Here is a 21,433-nt window from a genome sequence, read left to right as displayed (position 1 = left end):
TGTTTGCGGGTGCGCAAAGAGGAGCACGTTGGGAATATGGTGTTCTGTGAAATTGCAGGCGCTGGAAAGCAGGGCTGTGTGACTTGACACTGTTGCAATGAGCTCATGAGGAACATCTTAGGCTGCACTTCAGTTTCTGCTAAAGTACACTGTAGGGCAGCACTGGGGTTTTAGATGAGGTATGTGGCATAGCTACAGTGGGGTTGGAGGTGAGGTATGTGGCATGCCTACACTGGGGTTCCAGATGAGGTATGTGGCATGGCTACAGTGGGGTTGCAGATGAGGTATGTGGCATGGCTACACTCGGGTTGCAGATTAAGTATGTGGCATGGCTACACTGGGGTTGCAGCATGGGGGATGCAGATGGGGTGTACCGTAGGCTGCACTGGTCCTGCAGAGGATGATTATAGTAGAGCAGCATGGGAATTTCAGGTGGGGTGTACCGTAGGCCACACTGGTGCTGCAGAGGAGGTGTACAGTAGAACATCTTGGGAGTTGCCGATGGGTTGCACCATAGGGTTGCACTGAAGTTGCAGATGCAGTGCCCCATCTGTAAAGGTAGCTTGTGGCCAAGGGGACAAAGTGGACATATACGATGAAAGGAGTAGACAGGAAACTATTCGATCTCTGTAGGAGACCCCTTTATACTTCCTACAAAGGCACAATGACACCAAGTTCAATCCAATGCCGAATGTCGACTATGAAAGGTACATCTTCAGTCAGGAAAGGCAGACACTGGTGAAATGATGGATGAGTTTGTAGAAAGACTTGATTTGCTCATAAAGCATTGCAAGTTCAATTAATTTAACAATGAGGTTATGCGTCTCAGAGTAATAGATGGTTCCCTCTCCGATTCATTCAGATGACAAATGCTGAAAGAGATACTCAGCTTGGATCGAATGTTCATGGCTGCCAGAGTAGAAGAAAGAGCGGACAGACATGCTGCCAACATGAAGGCCGGAACGGCCCAAAATAAATCAGTGCTGAGCATGAAAAGGACGTTGAAACACAAGGCCATAAAGCAGTCTCTCCAAAGGAAAAGAAGTTGTGCCATGTGGAATTTCCTTTTCAAATGAAGGTAGATGTCCCGCCATTGGACTGGTCCGCAAATGCTGCGGGAAAAGGAACCATTTTGTAACAGTCTGCAAAGTGAAGGAATGATCAAGTGCATCATATCAAGAAAACAAAGTGGAGGCTAGACCAAGTGTGCCATGTTGAGTGAACAAAATGCCTGCTAGAAACTTCCAGGCGTTATCTGTCTGTTATCAAATTTTTCGTCTAAAAGTTCGTCACCGTCATTATTGAACGACAGTAAGGAAAATGGGTGGGTGAGGTCAGTCAGTCAAAACACTTCGATCTAAAAACACATAGATCATACAAGGAAAAATTTGTATAGACTGTACATCATGTTGTAAAGTATCTTGAATAAATATTTTAATATATATTAAAAATCCATAAAACAGCAAATAACAGGAAGAAATTAAAATTGATCTTAACTACTGTTGTAATTCCTAGTTTTTGGTGAAAAACATTAAAAGGTTGCTACACAGTTACAGTTACAGACATAGTGGTCATGAAGCATTTGTAAAAAATATAATCCTGGTCGGCATTGCCTGAATTTGTATTTGCGCTTGATGGGAAAAATACACGTTTTACAATATACTGCGTAAAATTTACAGGAAAAAAAGATATTACGATTTGATTGACTAGATACTCCACCGAACGAACAGGAAGGAAAGGGGCAACTGAGAATAAATGCCAGAAGGGTAGTCCTGCATACAGGGGATGAGGTTTAGTCTGAACCTTAATAATGCAAAGCAAAGACGGGGTTTTGTAACAAATGACATATAGGAGGCTAACCCCCCTGGAGATCGTGGGTACAATCAAATAGATTGAGACCGTAGATTTATTACAATTGTTTATATATCTTTCCATCCCCATTTTTAAATAATTATTTTGAAATGGTCATACATGTGGCCTGGGTCTCAAACAACTGTTGTAAAACCAAAACAATGAAGGTATTTCGGACAAAAGAGATCATGGGGTGGGTCTGTGCATTAGCAAGAGTTAAACATTCTTTGATAATATGTTGTTATAGATAAACTGACTCCCTTCGCCAAATCGAATGCCATAACAAGATTGGGGCTAGGCGCACCTGATCAGATATATAGGGTGCTTCCAGCTCACGATGGCAGTTAAAAGAGGAACAACAACTAGTGAGTGCTACAAATATTTTCAAAAAGGTGTTGTTCAGGGTTTGGAGTGAGTCTTAGTTTGCGTTTCCCCACACTCCTGCTCCATATTCCGCAACAGAAGTAGCTTTAGCTCTGTAGATCTTTGTAATGACGGCTAATGGTTTGGAACCCACTTCAAAAAAAAAAGAAAAAATGCCAAAGTCAATGTTGAATGCCTCAAGATGTGCACATGTAGGATTAGCTTCTTGCAAGGAAGGGTGCCGGTCAAAGCTAGGCCGACAATCAAAAGTACGAAATTAATTTGAACATTGTCCCAAGATCACACTGAAATTGAATGGGTGCTCCATACCTTTTATCATGGACAGTGGCGCATCATTAAACATTATGTCATTGGAAAAGTACAATGAACTGTCTCCAGTGTCCCATTTAAATCAGTTGACAACCAAAATGTATATGAGGGCTGCTTCGACGCCACTGCAAAGTCAAGGTTCCTTCATATTAACTGTGAAGCATAAAAATACAAAAGTTAAAGCGCCAATTAATTCCTTGGCAGGCACTTCATTGAGCACATTTTTACTTAGTTTTAGTAGTGTTGCTGCCGTTGGGCTGATTTCTGTAAACTGCAATGTCAATGCCGATCATGAGATAGTGAATCAATTTCCATCTTTATTTCAACCAATCTGTGTTGACCTCTGAGGCGGAAGCCGGAGGACTGTAATTGCTTTTAAAACTTGTAATTTGTTTTGCTTTTAAAAAACTCACTGTTCATTCTTGAGCACTTGCCAATTGCGCCGAGCAGTCCCCCTGACACCCCCTGACACAGCGGATCCTATCGCTGCTCCAGGGAAACTCCTCAACCGCCATCGCGGCTCGAAGGCGGAGACACGCCCACACCTGAGGCCACGCCCACCCAAACCCGTACTTTAGCGCTGACTGATAGCGCACCATTCAATCTGTGTTGACCTCTGAGGCGGAAGCCGGAGGACTGTAATTGCTTTTAAAACTTGTAATTTGTTTTGCTTTTAAAAAACTCACTGTTCATTCTCGAGCACTTGCCAATTGCGACGAGCAGTCCCCCTGACACCCCCTGACACAGCGGATCCTATCGCTGCTCCAGGGAAACTCCTCAACCGCCATCGCGGCTCGAAGGCGGAGACACGCCCACACCTGAGGCCACGCCCACCCAAACCCGTACTTAAGCGCTGACTGATAGCGCACCATTCAATCTGTGTTGACCTCTGAGGCGGAAGCCGGAGGACTGTAATTGCTTTTAAAACTTGTAATTTGTTTTGCTTTTAAAAAACTCACTGTTCATTCTCGAGCACTTGCCAATTGCGCCGAGCAGTCCCCCTGACACCCCCTGACACAGCGGATCCTATCTCTGCTCCAGGGAAACTCCTCAACCGCCATCGCGGCTCGAAGGCGGAGACACGCCCACACCTGAGGCCACGCCCACTTCTCTCTCCACAAATGTGCCTGCCACGCAAGCGCAGTGGACGAGCGCAGCGGGAGCGCCGTTTACGCGCCGAAGGCGCGCCTAAGGCAAGCCCGTCTGCGCCCGTTCGCGCTCGACCGGGCTCAGGGCCAGAACCCATGCCGGAGCCAGCTCCCACTAGGGTAAGCTACTCGCGTCGGGACCTCCTTAGTCTTAGACCCACCAACGACAGCACGTGCAAATATGTTCATGACTTAGACGGACTTTTTACTAGCTGTACACTCTGCCACCCAGTCCAGCTACAACTCACCAATCCACCCGTCTTACACCCGGGCCTTAAACTTGCCACACTGAACTGCAGGTCACTCCCTATGCATGCTCTGCTCATTAACCACCTAATAGAAGACCACGAGCTGGACATTCTGTTCCTTACTGAAACGTGGCTCACCGACCACTCGGACTCGGACGTGGTCTTAGCCCTACCCCCGGGCTTCCATATCCAGTCCCAACCACGCCCATCTGGCAGTGGAGGCGGACTGGCCATCCTCTACCGGGATCACTTTTCCTGTAGAACCAACGATGCCCACATCTTGGACTCTGAAAGCCTTCATTTTACCATCCAGCTAGCGCCGACAAGTACGCTGTCAGGCCTCCTAGTATATCGTCCCCCTGGCCATTTTGGCCCTTTTGCTAGCGCTCTCCTAGAATCAATAGCATCTCTGGCCCATTCTACCTCCAACTTCTCTATACTAGGAGACCTCAACATCCATTTCGACGACCCCCTAGACACAGGGGCAGCCGATTTGATACACAAACAACAAAGGAGTGACTAGGCACAAGCATTTGAAAAACAATAACCACGGTTCTCTTAACGTGTGGTGAAGGTTAAATAAATGAATAAATAAACCCCCATGGAAAGTGCTCTGTCTTTATCTAAGATAAAATGGTGCTGCCAGTTCCGTTAGTATACCAACTGGTATGCCTCTCACCCTCTGGAGCTAGTAATCTACAGTGGTGAAGCTCTATTCATTTAGAAGGACCCTCACTCACCACTAGTTGGTGACATGCTTCATCATCGGGTCCCCGCTAGGGTGACCGAGTATCACCCTAGCGTGCTACAACGCCTGACTACAGCGGAGCAGGATGTGGTGAGTGGAACAGTGCCCAAATCAAAAAGTGACTAAACGTGTGGTGTCAGTGCAAATTAAAAAATGCAGAGGTTGTAACCAGATCAAAAAATTTTTAATGATGGCCAACCCGCATTGATTAAAAATAGTGAGTGGACTAGACAAGGTTCTGAGTTACGGAACCCCAGTCCTAAAAATCGGTCGACATGTTTCTGCTGTTTTATTGCATTTTGCTCAGCTTTCTTCAGGACCTAATAAATAGTCCTCCGGTGGTGTGCGCGCACTAAGGCGTACCCTCCCGGGAGGCTCTAAATGTGAAAATTAATAAAATTCAAAAAAACTGTGTGAAAAAAATAATAATAATCACACAACAGTTAACCATGTCATCTCATGCCATTTGCAGAAACAATCATAGCAACAAAAAGCGGGACATTAAGATGCCCCTTCGGTGAGGGTGGCGCGGGTGTACTTCACGCGGTGGCTTTTTCTGCACTCGCGGCTCCCCGCCCGTGACCTGCTTTCCTGTCCAACCCTCCCGGCAGCCGATTTGATCTCAGACCTGGCGGCCTACGGCCTCCAACTTACCAACTCCGGAACCACACACATTAAGGGTCATTTGCTAGACCCTGTGTTTACCAATATCCACACCCTACAAGCCAAAGAGTCCTTCCCCCTCCCGTGGAAGGACCATTTTTTGGTCCCTCTCCGCCTACCAGGGGCATTCAGGAAACCCCACAAGCCCGCCATCTATACCAGGGACAGGGCATGGTCCAGACTCTCTGCCGAGGACTGGGCCAGAGCCCTGAACTCTACAACCCCTAGTCCACCGGAAGACACGGTCACCGCGGACAGAAAGTTCAGGGAGTGGATCTCCACCTCCCTCGATTCTATCCTCCCCATAAAAACCCGTGAGGATAACGTGAAAATAGGATCAGCCCCATGGTACAGCCCGGAACTCAGAACTCTCCGCAAAGAGTGCAAAAAAGCGGAGCGACTATGGAGAAAGGACTGGCTTCATGCCAGCAAGGACGCCTACCGTAGGTCGGTGAGAACCTATAAAACCACCCTGAAGCTCACTAAAGCCTCTTACTACGACACCAGAATAAAAAATTCCACCAATTCGGCGAGAGAATCCTACCTCATCGCCAAAGAACTTCTGAAAATACCAGCGCCCCCCTCATTCCAACATATCCCCTCCGGACAGAAGTGATGAACTGGCAACCTACTTTGACTCCAAAATCGCCCGTATCTTAGTCTCCTCCCTCCTCCCAGTCTGCCTAACCACACGGACAATGATGCACCTACTAACCATACAGGAAACATCCCGCACCCACAGTTGACCGCATTCAGGGCAGTATCGTTGGACGAAGTAGCAACAACCCTGGCCAAGATGAAAAGCGGCTCCCCCCTTGACCCCGCCCCCATCAGATTCCTGAAAACAGTGGGCCCTGCCATCGTGCCCACTATCACGGAGCTGATTAACATCTCGCTATCCCAAGGCTCTGTCCCTCCGAGTTGGAAGAGTGCTGTAGTCAAAGCTCTTCTTAAGAAACCTCAACTGGACCCCTCCGATCTGGCTAACTATCGGCCAATCTCGCTTCTTCCTAGCATCAGCAAAATGGCCGAGAAACTGGTCAATGTTCAACTGTCCCAGTTTCTCGAATCAAACAACCTTTTGCGTCGGTCCCAAACTGGGTTCCGTCCCGGCCACGGCACAGACACCGCCCTCCTCGCTGTCATCGAGGAGGCAAGGTGCATTCTGGATTCAGGAGGGTCAGTGGCAGTGATCCTCCTGGACCTCAGTGCAGCCTTTGACACGGTGAACCACCATGTCCTACTCCACCGGCTGGCCGTGGCAGGACTCGCGGGCACCGCGTTCGCATGGATAGAATCTTTCCTATCAGGTCGCTCGTTCCAGGTATGGGACGGCAATTCCCACTCAGCCCCTCTCCCCCTCTCTAGCGGAGTTCCCCAGGGGTCTTCGCTAAGCCCCACTTTGTTTAACGCATACATGGCCCCTCTCGAGGATGTCGTCGCCCAATTCGGGATCAAGATAGTGAGCTACGCAGACGACACGCAACTGGTCGTCTCACTCTCACATCTTGACAACCACCCAGACAATCTGTTGAACTGCCTCCAGGAAATCCACCACTGGATGTGCGAGTCATCACTTAAGCTCAACGGATCGAAAACCGAAGTCATGCTCATGGGCAAGAAATGGACCACCATCCCCCCATCGGTCTGGCCAGTCGTTTTCGGCGAGGTGCCCACCCCGAAACGAGAAATCAAGTCCTTGGGAGTCTGGCTTGAACCTGAGCTGTCTATGAAGACCCAGGCAGCCAAAACAGCAGGAACCTGCTTCGGACTTATGCGCTCCATCCGCAAGATCCTTCCACTACTTCCGCCCCTATCAAGGAAACTCTTGGTTCAAGGTCTGATCCTTGCTCGGCTAGACTATAGCAACGCTGTCTATCTTGGAGCCCCTGAATCTACCCTGGCAAAACTCCAGCGAACTCAAAACGCGGCTCCTTATGAGTCTCCCCTCCAGAGCCTCTGCCAGACCAGCGCTCAAGGCCCTACACTGGCTTCCAGTGCGTCAGAGGGTAGAATTTAAGGCCTTGTGCACCGCCCACAAACTCCTCAACGGTCTAGGCCCTTCTATCCTGAGAGACATGGTCACCCCATTCAAGGCCCCCAGACTCCTGCGCTCGGATAACGAGTGTTTGGCCAATGTCCCTAGATTTAGGAAGGCACGCACCGGCGGTCGACGCTTCGCAGTAAAAGCGTCCTCAGGATGGAACTCACTCCCCCGCTGCCTGCGGCTGGAACCCTGCCACCTTCTCTTCCGTAAAAAATTGAAAACTCTGCTTTTCCCCAAATAGTACCCCTTCCGCCCCTGGTCTCCACAAGTATTATAGCGCGGGGATGCCTCCGGGTCACCAGGCGCTCTATAAATCGCTAAATAAATAAATAAATAGACTAGGAAGACTTAAGACCATGAAACTGTACCTTAACATAAATGAGGACATCCGTCCTGTTGCTCAATGACATTGTAGAATTGCATTCCATTTACAAGAGGCTGTTGAGAAAGAACTTGATACCTTTTTAGAGCACAACTTCATAGAGTGATCCACTGGTCCATCACCATGGGTATCTCCCACAGTGGTAGTGCTTAAAAAAGATAGTGGAGGAGCTGTGTGCATCTGCATTAATATGCGCCAAGTTAACAAGGCGATTGAAAGAGAACGACATCCAGGTCAGCACATTGCTGACATGATTACGCAGCTGAATAGAGCTATGGTCTTTTGCCGCCTTAATTTAAACAAAGGGTATCATCAGCTCGAACTGGAAGAGAATTGCCGGTACATTACTACCTTTTCAACTCATGTTGTCATTCGTCACAAAATACAGCCAGTCACAATGCTTTAAATTACAGTGATGATATATATGGTTTTTGGGGCTACATGAAAGCAACATGATAAAGCACTCACACAGGTATGTTGTATACTTGCTGATGCAGATCTCACTTTAAATGTAGCAAAGTGTGAGTTTAATTAAACCACACTCAAGTTATTTGGTCATATCTTTTCTGATGGGGGAATGACTCCAAATCCAGAAAAAGTACAAGCCTTGTCATCCACGCCTCCTTACAAGATGATATGGTCAGTTATTTTTCAAGGTATATACTTAACTTTGCCACTGTAAGTGCCCCATTGAGAGACTTACCGAAATAAATATTAACAAAGCTTTAAGAAAATCAAACATGAAATTGAGAATGCCTCTGGAATGGCATACTTTGAACCAAAATTGCAGACAGAGGTTCTTGTTGATGTAAGCTCAGTGGGATTGGGTGCCATCCCTGCCTAGCACACTGTACATCCCAATGCCCCAAGACACATTGCGGCGTATGCTAGCCTGAGTTTGTCAATGACAGAACGTACTTATTTTCAACCTAGAAAAGAAAGCCTTGCTGTGGTGTGGGATTGTGAGTATTTTCATGTGTTTCTATATGGAAAACAATTTACAGTTGTCACTGACCACCAAGCATTGCTCACCATTTCTGGCAATCCCAAAGCCAAGATGCCTCCTCACATTGAAAGGTGGAGTTTGCAATTGCAGGAGTATGATTATATGATTGTGTATCGTCCAAGAAAAGATCATAACCCTTCTGACTCCTTCTCACGTGTACCAATACAGTGTCATGGCACTACTTCTAAAGCGGCCGATGCTTATGTTAACTTCATCGTGAAATTCAGTACCCCTACTGCTATATCAGTGGAACAAATCATTGCTGCCACAAGTACTGACATAGATTTGCTTATACTCAAAGACATTGATACTCACCAGTCATACCAAATATATACTCAACGTCTTCATGACGACCTTGAATACCAGATATTCAAAAATCTGCAAAAGGTCATTTCAGTTACTCCTGAAGGCATCATTTTACGAAGGTTGAGAATTGTCATACCTGAGAGTCTGGGACAACAAGACATTGAACTGGCCCATGAGGGACACCGTTCAGTTGTTGCTACGAAACAAGCTTTATCGGCCAGAGTGTGATTCCCCAGTCTTGTTTAAAGAGTTGAAAAGGAGTGAAAGGCATGTCATGTGTGCAACTGTTTGCCATGTAAGACAGCCCCCACATGTGTGAAACATTTCTGATCTTCCAAAGCAGTCATGGCAGAAGACTGCCATTGATTTCTTTGGACCCCTTGACAATGGTCATCATCTACGAGCTAATTGTTGATGAATATTCCCGTGCTACCCCTGTGGAAGATCTGTTATCAACAGCTCATGACAGAGTAATTTGAGGGACTACAAAAGTATTTTTGTAGCTTGGGGTGTTCCTTCGATTGTGAAATCTGACATCGGCCGCCTTTCAATAGCTGAGAATTTAAAGAGTGTCTCCCTCATCAGAATGTCAAGCATCAGAAAAGTACAACTCTGTGGCCGCAGGCGAATGGTGTAGTCAAGAGATTCATGAGCACCATCAAGAAGACCGTTCAGTGATAGAATTCATGATGTAAAATGTTCCGTTAATGCTTACAACCAGAGGAATAAAAATGTGTAATACCAAGCTCCATATGTGGCGTTCTCCAGTATTAGGGTGTCTTTCATAGATTCACATGCCTGAATCATTCCCCATCGTCGGAGTGGGAGTCCCACGGTACATAAAAAGCAATAATATGCCTATAGAAACACCAAAACCTTGGTAATAACAAACCAGGAAGTAAAGTAGCCCAAGCTACAGTACAAAAAACTTCCACACTCATGACTATCCTAGTCATTTTGTATAGACCAAACTGCAGCCAATCAGGCGACAGCACCCACCAGAATGTTCTCCCCAGAGGCTCAGTCTCTCAGATTTTCTACCGCACGCCGTGTTAAGTGAGTCTCCCTGAGCTTTGCTCAGTTCTTCATAACTATGGTTGGTTTTTACCTTCTAAAAGATGTCTTCGTCAAAATCCCTCTTCAGGGCTTGTCATTCTTGTGGGAAGCTGAGGCTGTTTAAGGAGGATCCTCACAAGAAATGCATTTATTGTTTATATCCAGATCATGAGGTAAAGGCGTGTAAGATCTGCAGAACCTTTCCTCAAAAGACCCTCAGGGACAGGGAGGGTCGTCTTCTCCTGTGGCTCCAGAAGATCAAGTACCAGGATAACCCCCTTTCTGAGGTAGGAAGTATAGCCTCGGGGTCAACTATGTCCTCTAGAAAGAGGAAGGCTGAGGTTGAGAAGACTTCTCCTGGGGCAAAGGTGTTGAGGAAAGCCCAATCCTTTCAGGATTCTGGCGTGCCTTCTACTTCTACTTCTGAAAAGGCTTCTCCACCTTTTAAATCTGGTCCTGGTACGCCCTCGAGAAAAACTGGAAACTCTTCATCTTCCAAGGCAGCTTCTCATAAAATATTACCTCAGAAAAAGACCTTGTCGACTTCAGCGTCGACGACGGCTCCACCGTCGACGTTTCTTAACGTCAACGCTTCTTCAACATCGACAGTAACATTCTCCTCACCAAGACCTGAAATGGTGATGTCTTCAGCTTCCTCACCGTCGACGCTGGTTCAGGTAGCAGTTCGTCTCATCTCGTCGACGAAGATAGTGCCATCGATCGCCGATGAAGATTTTGAAGGTACCGTCGACTAATGCTTCGTCGTCGACACACTTGTGTCGACAAAAGTCATACCGTCGACGGGCTCATCGTCAGCAAAGATCAACCTCCCGTCGACGTCATCCTCGTTGACGAAGATTGCCATACCGTCAACGACGTCATCGTCAACGAAGAAGACACTCCCGTCGACTACGTCATCGTCGACGAAGAAGACACTCCCGTAGACTACGTCATCATCGTCGAAGAAGACATCGTCGACGGCCACACCGTCGACAAAGATTACCTTGTTGTTGAAATCATCGTCGACGACGATTGCCTCGTCTATGAAAGCATTGTCAACGTCGATGAAGATTGCTGTTCCACAGACGGTTACTGGTTTTTCTCCATACACGACACCGACGACGGTGGCACCGTAGACTCCTCCTCTATCAGCTTGTACAGAACTGTAATCGTAGTCAGCTATGCCGTCTACAGTCCCTTTACCTTCGCCGTCTACGACAGCTTCATTGCTAGAAAGACGGGGCTCATCCTTAGCGGTTCTATCACCGTTAAAGTTGCCGGAGCAGTTATTAGATGAGGAGGAGGAGGAAGCCTACGAAGATGAAAGTTTTCATGCAGCCAGAAGCCCATCTGAGCTGCTTATAAAATATCAGGATGAAGATCAAGAAGAAGAGGAACAGTTCCTTGAGCCTTCTGGTCGGGCTCCCGTGTCGGTGCCTACCACGCAGATGCCATTGGATTTACTCCATAATCTTCAATATATGTTGAGTGATTATTACTGCCGATTCCCACCTTCCGAGTCCGGTGATTCACGCCTCTCAACACCTATGCCACAAACATTTACAGCACCATTAAGACCTCCAAGACAATCTTCTCCGCTGCCAATCTCGGATACACAACCTACAATACCTCCTTCGCTGGTACCATCTCATCACACCCAGGGTGATGTTACCTCTGATGAGGAAAGAGAAGAGGGTGAATTAGATGACAAATCAGTACTGTTGGAGTGGGACGAATATCAAGCTCAACCTCCTTCTCCAGCTGGTCCACCTACGGCGGACTCTCCGCCGGTAGACATCGCGACTTTTCATCAGATCATGGAAAGGGCAACGAAAAGATTTCTAATCACCATGGAGACTAAACAGGATGAATGCTTCCTGTATGATTTTAAAGATCAACCTCAAAGGCAGGTGAAGACCATCCCAATAATTGACTTTATTTAGAAGGAGGGTTTGAAGATAATGGCTACGCCAAACTCTCTCCCTGCAGTTCTACCTCGAGTAGATAAGAAATATAAGGCGCCTCTCACTTCACCGGCATGCCTTATTGGTCAAGCTAAAACGGACTCAGTTGTCACCCAGGCGGCTCAGAGGCGGGCCAGGAATCCTTCTTCGAAAGTCACTGCTCCCCCTGACAGGGATGGGAGACGTCTAGATTCAATTGGCAAGAAAGTCTCAACTATAGCGGCAACTACTGTCCGTGCTGCGAACTCCCTAGCGATACTTGGGAGGTACGATAGGCAAATGTGGTCAGACATAGCGCCTTATATTGAGAAGCTTTTGGAGCCTGATAAGTATGAAGCCAAGAAGATATTGCATGAAGGTGAATGTTCGTCGGCTGAAATAATTGATGCTCCGGTGGACGTGGCGGCTACAGGTTTCAGACAGCTGGCGGGTGCAGCTGTTCTGAGAAGGCAAGGATGGCTCAAATCTACGTCCTTTCGCCTAGAAGTCCAGACTAAAATCATGGACATGGCCTATGATGGAGAGTTCCTTTTCGGCCAACAAGTGGATGAGGCTTTGCAAGCCATAAAGAAGGACACGGAAACAGCACGATCGCTGGGAACTCTACAATTCCGTAAGTGGCCCTTTCGTGGTGCAAAAGGAAGAGGCAATTTCTCCAATAGAGGAGGTTACTCTCAGCAGCGTTCATATAGCAACACGCAAGGTAACCAAAGATACCAACCGTAAAAACAACAAGCTTACGGTCAGAAATGAAACAATCATTCCCAGACAAGAAGGAAATCCTCTTATCGAGGAAGAGACACCAACAAGAGCAAGTGAGACGAACAACCTGCCACCACTTCTACCCAAGACAAATTTACAAATTGGAGGAAGAATATCCCACTACTTATCAAATTGGTCCAGGATTAGTACGGACAGATGGGTCCTGGACGTTGTATCCAGGGGCCACATTCTGGAATTTGTCAAAGCCCCTCCAAATTCTCCCCAAAGGGTCCACCACCAGCTCATCTCAAAGAGCTGTTCTCCCAAATATATGCCATGATTCGGAAAGGCGCAATCGAAAAGGTACCTCAATTGCAAAGAGGGAGAGGTTTTTATTCGAGATTTTTCCTTATACGCAAGAAGTCGGGAGAGTGGCGTCCCATCTTCGACGTGCGTGCCCTCAACAAATACCTCAAAAAATGATCCTTCCGGATGTTAACACTTCAAGAAATCCTCCAGTTTCTCTCAGAAGGGGATCACATGGCAACACTCGACCTTCAGGATGCTTAATTCCATGTGCCCATACTTCCCAAGCACAGAAAGTTTTTAAGGTTCAGAGTGGCTAGCTGGGACTGTCAGTTCAAAGTTCTCCCATTTGGACTGCCTTCAGCTCCCAGAGGTTTCACAAAGATATTAGCTCCGGTAGCAGCTCATCTTCGTTTGGAAGGAATTCAAGTGTACCCATATTTGGACGACTGCCTTATCAAGGCCAATTTTTTAGTCACAGCAGAAGCACACGTTCAAAGGTGCCTGACACTATTTCAGAGCCTGGGTTTCTCAGTCAATTTCGAAAAGTGCCATCTAACTCCATCTCAAAGGAAGTCTTTCTTGGGAGCAACGTTGGACACGCAACTCGCCCACGTTTTTTTTTCAAAAGAAAGGCAGATAAAGATCCACAGGATGGCTTCCATACTGCTGAAATAAAAGTGTGTTTCTGTTCCCAGGTTCAAATCTTTCCTAGGGATGATCTCCTCCTGTATCCCTCTCATCCCCAACTGTCGTCTCAAGATGAGGCCCTTGCAGGAAGAGCTCAGTCTTCAGTGGGTGCAGGTGGGAGGATCATTCGAAGACATGATAAACATAACTCCTCGGATGAGAAACTCCATTCAATGGTGGATGCAAAGATGCAACCTACAAGAGGGATGTGCATTCCTGACAGAGGTGCCCAGATTTATTGTTACCACTGATGCTTCTCTGGAGGGATGGGGCGCACACCTCCAGGGAATGACAATCAACGGAAAATGGAACGTACAACAGAAAAAGTGGCACATAAATCTCCTGGAGCTACGAGCCATCTTTCTAACTCTGAAGTCTTTTCAAAGAATCATCGAGGGTTCCACGGTTCTAATTCGAACAGACAATACAACCAGTATGCATTACCTAAACAAACAGGGAGGTACAAGGTCGGACCTGCAAGAGATTTCGAATTGGGCCCTGGATCACAACATCAATCTTTCAGTGATCCACGTACCAGGGGTCTCCAGTGTTCTAGCGGACTCCCTCAGCAGGTCTGCTGTATCCAATCACGAATGGGAGATCCATCAGCCGACCCTGGATTGAGTATTCCGAGAGTGGGGTCACCCCGACCTGGATTTGTTTGCGACGAATCAAAACCGGAAATGCCCACGCTTTGCAAGCTGGATTCCCCACAAGAACTCATGCGGGGAAGCGCTTTCGATGAACTGGTTTCAGATTTTTGCATACGCCTTTCCACCAATTCCTTTAGTCCCCAAGGTCATCAGGAAGATGAAGAGACAACTATGTTGCCTAATCCTGATTGCTCCAAGGTGGCCTAGACAATATTGGTTCACCGAGCTTCTCCTCATTTCGGAGTGCAGTCCAATTCAGTTGCCACAAATACCAAATCTCCTGACCACTCAAGGGGGTCAAGTTTGCCATCCGGATGCAGCTTCCTTGAAATTAGCAGCTTGGCTCCTCAACACAATGAGTTCGCCCACTTAGACATCCCTGCATATTGTCAAGAAGTTCTGGCCAATGCTAGAGCGCCAGCCACGATTAAGACCTACAAGCTCAAATGGAAGCAATTTTGTGTCTGGTGTCGTTCTGCCGATCTGTATCCCATCCATGCTAGACCAGAACAGATCTTGCCTTTCTTCCTTCATCTGGCTAGATCAGGTTTATCGCATTCTATCTGAAGGTATTTTTGGCAGCCATTTCCAGATTCCGGCAGGACTGATCGAATTATCTTTTTTCTTCAAGGATAATTCAACAATTTTTAAAGGACTATTCCGTATGTTTCCTCCAATTCGACGTCCACCTCCATCTTGGTACTTGAATGTGGTGCTCGATCAACTCATGCGTCACCTCTTTGAACCCATTCATAAGATTGATCTCAAGTTCCTTTCATGGAAGGTCTCTTTGCTCTTAGCATTGACGTCAGCTGGAAGGGTCAGTGACATTCCGGCATTCACTTCGGAATCTCCTTTCTTGCAATTTACTTCAGATTCTGTGGTGCTACGTACTAACCCTAGATGCATGCCCAAAGTTCCATCTGACTTTCATCTTAATGAGCCGGTAATTCTCAAAACATGTTTTCCAAATCCAAAATCAGCGGCTGAAAGGGCCTTACACTCTTTAGACATCATGAGATGTCTCAAGTTCTACCTTCAACGAACAGACACTATTCGCAAAACAGACCAACTGTTTGTGGCCTATGGAAAACTGCGCCAGGGATGTGCTGTATCCAAACAGACTATAGCCCGGTGGGTCTCCTCAGCAATTGGACTCTGTCAACAACAAACAGGAAGACCTTTACAGTATTTACCAAGGGCGCATTCTACAAGACGGTCTCCTCTTCTACCGCTCTCTTCATTGGTGTGCCTCTTCTTCAGATCTGCAGAGCTGCAACTTGGTCCAGCAGGCACACCTTTACCAAGCACTACTGTTTGGACTCTGCCAGTGATGCAGATGCTTTGGTGGGAAGAGCTGTTCTTCTCAATCTTTTCAAATAAGGTAAGCCTTTGTTCTCCCTTCTCCTCTATGCTCTTTTAGACGCTTATAACATGTTTTTCTATTTTACTATTATGCATGTATACTGTAATACAAATAACGTATAATGAGCATTATGTTATGGGGATTGCTATCTACTCTGATTCTAGCATGTGAATCTATGAAAGAAACCCCAATACTGGAGAAGAAAAATCGTTACTTACCTGTAATCTGTGGTTCTCCAGTATTGGTGTCTTTCATGGATTCACATGCACCCGCCCACCTCCCCTCAGAGGCTCCTTCAGGCGATTATGTTGGTTTCACTCCTGTGCGTGAAAATATGAGAGCCTGAGCCTCTGGGGAGAACATTCTTATGGGTGTTGTCGCCTGATTGGCTGCAGTTTGGTCCATACAAAATGACTAGGATAGTCATGAGTGTGGAAGTTTTTTGTACTCGAGCTTGGTCTACTTTACTTCCTGGTTTGTTATTACCAAGGTTTTGGTGTTTCTATAGGCATATTATTGCTTTTTTATGTACCGTGGGACTCCCACTCCGATGACGGGGAATGATTCAGGCATGTGAATCTATGAAAGACACCAATACTGGAGAACCACAGATTACAGGTAAGTAACTATTGTTCTTATCATTCGCAATTTACCGGGCAGGGGTAGGATGCTACAGATACTATCAGCTATCAAACGCACGCACACACACAGTCCTTGCATGTACTATATATTGTTCTTTTTCCTACACAAAGTGCTCACATTCACATTTCCCCTACAGTGCTGTCACACAAATACTGAAACACACAGTGCTCACATTCACCACTCCATCTCACAGTACACACCCACGCACAGTGCGTGCACTCACACAGTGCCCTCTCTCACACACAGTGCACACACACATGCATCCCTTCTCTGTCTCACAGTGTCTCTGCTCTCACCCACACTCTGCCTCCCTCTCACACAAAGTGCTGACAGACTCCCCACACATAATGCGCACACACACAAACTCCTCACACACACACAACGTGCGAACCACGTGGATTGCTTCAATGTCTCTTCAGGTGTAGTACGCGCTATATAATTGCAATTACAAACCAATACAATGCACACATCGTCTCACTCGCGAGCCTGATCCGGTATCCGTCCCCAGAGCGCCACTCCTTTCAGCCGAGTGGTCAGCCGAAGAGCCTCTTACTGATAGCTGGGGGATTGGCATTGAGAAGGCGGCAGGCCTGCCTGGTGCCTCTCACTGGCGGCGCTCGAGGGGAAGGAGGCAGAAGGAAAGGGGTCTCTTTTCCTTAGCCTGCCTTGTAAATTAGTCTCTTTTCACGCTAATGTGACGAGCGAGCTTCACAAAGTGGGAAAAATTAATGCCGATTCATTAATTTCATCTCTCGCTGGACCGCTGCGCTTTGGAGCTGGTATGCAAATGAGGGAGTGGGGCTATGTGGGAAGGCTCTGGGATGTCTGTGTAAATGACAGCAAGGAGCCGAGCTGGCAAAGCTGCCCGGGAAGAGGCTTTTCTCACAGGCTCTGATTGCAGCGCTGCTCGCGGGATAACTCAATCCATAAGCTCGCAGAGTAAACACAAGCCCTCTGCTGCAGAAGGAGGTGTAGTGTATGGTGTGTAGCAGCTGTGAGATGTGCCTGTGACAGCTCTGAGGCCTGTGTGCTAGCTTGGTGGTCTGGTGTGACAGATCTGTGACCTGTGTGTTACACCGGTGTGGAACAGATCAGGGGTTAGTGTGTTACATATCTGGTGGAACTGGCACTTTCTGATTGGCTAGGGCAGTACCCCAGCCAAGCCGAATCTACCACTGCTGTCAGGGGCGAGTGATTACACACTCACTGTATTACCTGCGCTCACCCTTGGCTAGCTTGGCACTGAGCAGTCACGCTTACCACGGGGCAATATGTAAAGCATTGGCACAGCACTCACTCACGATAAATACACTGAGCGTCACAAAAGAGACTTTTCACGTGATGTCTGTAAATAAAGTTTGTATTCAAAACACACATAATAATCAACACAACATGATCATCATGTATTTCTGGGCATAAATCACACTTGGAATTATTACTAGCAGTTCTAGGCCCAGCCATGTTCAAAAAACCTCAGTAATATGCACACTTTGAAAGATCCTATTCGGCACCCCCTCCCCAGCATCCTTATATGTTGCAACACGTTGTCCACCCTAGGCCTGCCCTAAAAAATTCTTAATGTTCACTACTTCACAGTTATAGGGTACACCCACTGATTGGAGCACCACATCCTCCCCCCAGGCACTAGACTGCACCCTTCCGAAGTCACTTTTAGTCAGGGTTCCTAGGAAGCAGGTGGGGGTAGGTAGCAAGGTCAATTAGAAGGCAGTCATCAAATGAAGTTTGGCAGCCACTCGAGAAGTTCACCCACAGTATGCGAAGCAGAAACGTGCTGAGGGCAATAGTTGGGCACACGGAAGGGGTCCACAGGGGCCTTTTGGCTCCAGCCCAGTTCTGCGAAGCTCAGGGAGGGGGGTCACGCTGTCTCGTGACCCGCTTCCGTTCGTTCTCTGAAGCATTTCTCCAGCTCAGTCAATCATTCTCACCACCCAGGCCTGAACTGGTCAGTACTACCTGCAACACGATGTCATAGGGGAAGGCCAGGTGAAGGTAGGGCAGTTGGTCCGCAAAGCTTAGGCCCAAGGAAGGACCAATCAAGGAATAGAGAATGAAGCAGGGTGCCCTGTCGGAATGAGGAGGCACCTCGTTCAGGTACATGTTGATCATGGTCGCACCCAAGCAATCTGTGCACAACATCTGGTGCTTGATAATACAGGTTGCACCAGATTGTTCCGATCACACATAAAAAACGAAGAGTTGCAAATTCCGTACCTCCCTGGGAATGAGTCACAACGTCCGGTGCATGTTGATATTGGCCACACCAAGCAGTTCCGGTCACACATCGGCGCGAGTTCAGGAATGCCTCATGAGGTAGAATAAGGCAGTAGTACAGTTATGCCCACATGTCCGAGGGTAGCAGCCTGTGAATCAGACAGCATGCAATGAGCATGCCGTTGGTGTGTCGAACAAGAGATGGAGCGCGATTGACGAAGCAGGCCACATTGAGTCTCGTAGCTGGTGAATCCGCTCACCATTAACAAGACACTTACGTGTGCCAAGGTCCCCATGATGCAGGGGTCATATGTCTTAGATGCAGACAAGATTTCTGTGCTCTTCATAAGGCAGTCTGGTCTCCCGGCACACCTGTTAGTACCACGCTCATGCTACCAGTTGGATTCCAGCAGACGATGTGGGCACTTGAGAGGGCACCGCTCTCCTGGTGTCACTGGTAGACGGTGTGGGTCCCTAGTAGGAGATCTTTGATGTCCCTGAGACCTCTGAAAGAACAAGGGCAAGCTCAACAACCCTTGGAGAGCACTTCAGGGTGCCATACAGCAGCAGGTAGTTGGGCCAGGGCAGCCACTATTCAGGAAGGGAACAAGGTTGACGTACCATAAAAATACAGACGAGCTATACCTACCAATAGCCCCAATACCAATTACCAAATAACCTGTCAATTGGCAGTGAAGAAAGTTCAATCGTTTATTATGCAAAATACTCTATGGAGGAGCCTCTCCAACTCTCACCATCAGGTGCGCAGAGAGAACTGCTGGCTTACAGTCAAAACAGCACATATATACATTCAACACAGTACATGAAGTCACCGTAAATGGAAAAACACTACTTGGCCCTTGGGCCTTGAGGAAAGACCATATATGGCACACATGATTAGTTCAAAAGCTCTGCTAAGTTATTATTGGGGAGGTCAGGAGGGGCGACTCCCTTTCGTCCCGGTGCCCAGGAGTGCAGGCACAGCGCCTTCAGGAATGCGCTTATCGCACCCAAAGCCAGATCCGACCTTGAGTACCAGAGACAGAGAAAGAATAGTGTGCATTCAGCTGCTGTCAGTAGCTCAACTAAATTAGGGCCTGCCAACTATTGGAGGATAACACGTGATCGTTGCTTGTCTCTGGCGCAGGCAGGGAGAAGATGGCGTCTGTATGGTTCTCGGCCTACCTGATATTAACAGTACCCACGAACAGCGTATACCCTCAATGACTAGCTATAACAGATATAGGTGGGGCATTATGCGTATATAACATAAAAGAGCATATAGATACATCATGCTAATACAATATACAGATATGGCTAACACTACTAATATAGGGGAATTGGATTTTTATCCCTCAGAACCACCCTTTTAGCATGATGTAGCTAATTAAAAGGAAATCAGTCTTCAAAAATCCCTTCATCGATCTGCATGATATCTTGTATCTCCTGCTGAACTAATTGAGCCTTTACTGCTGCTGGGGAAGGACTAGTCACAGAAGGAGCGAGCTTAGCAGCACAGTAAGAGCAACAAGCGGGCCCACAATGTATGCAAAGACAGCAGGTGAATATGATACCCGCTATACCAGCTAGTACCATTAAGATTTTCCATCCCCAGGTGGACAACAGACCCCTAAACCAACCAGACAAGGACCAGGTACCAGTATCTGCATGTATTTCCGAGGCCAAACGGTGTAATTTGTGAATGGCCAGATGAAGAGAAGGGGCGGAGTCAGGAATATATACAGAACAGGAGCTGCCAATCACGCGGCATGCTCCTCCTTGGTCGGCCAGGATAACATCTAAAACCATTCGATTCTGAAGCGAAACGAGTCTCGACGCTTGAAGTTCTACTGTTAGATTGGTCAATATACCTGCAGTGGTATTGATCACCCTTTCAACTACTCTAGACAGGCGCCTCACTTCCTTACTGGTAATGATGGGACCCCAGATAGGAAACACCCCCTTCGCAATGTCAATAAAATGTTGCCCAGGAGTATCAGTCTGATCTATGTCGATGGTATCGGTCTCTCTTTTATTTCTGACAAGTGGCAGACTCCGCTTATCTAATCGATGATCCTTATGATAATTGGAGGGGGCTATGTATACTGGAGGATACAAAAAGGACAAATAACAATGGCAAGCCCAACCATGGGGAAGACACGTATATGCATTTTCTCCACAGACGAAATAGACATTAGGGGGAGTCAACAATGGAGGACTACTGAAGGTGCGCAGCCGATAGGTGTAATTACATTGACTTTCTCCTACCAAAATGTATCCTGTTCCCTGAACACAGAATGTTGAAGTACTGTTTAATACTGGGTAAAATTAAACTCCTCAAAGTCGAGTGTTTCATTTTTCAACCAGGTAACATTTTCATGTTCGGTATATAAATTCATACAGGCATTTGGATCTAATGACCCCTCCCCTTCATTTCCCTGCAGGTCAAAAGCTTGATGTACTTCTATGTGTGCTAGGATCATCTTGTAGTCTTTTTCGGTATATCGTTTAGTATCTACAGTATAATGCATGTACATCATAGATAACAACTTAAACAAAGCTTCACAACTTCCAAAATATGATAATGGCAGAAAAATAAACAGATCATGCTTGTGCATGACAGAGTGCAGAAGGCCGCAAACCTAACAGTTTGTTGTATTCGTAGCACTATGCATTTGATGGAGCATTTCAACGAACACATTTTTAGTCTGACGGTGCCTTTCTTTATGC

This window comes from Lissotriton vulgaris, chromosome 12, assembly GCF_964263255.1.
Source record: "Lissotriton vulgaris chromosome 12, aLisVul1.2, whole genome shotgun sequence".
NCBI classification, from domain to species: Eukaryota; Metazoa; Chordata; class Amphibia; order Caudata; family Salamandridae; genus Lissotriton; species Lissotriton vulgaris.
Note: the sequence above shows the minus strand (reverse complement) of the source record.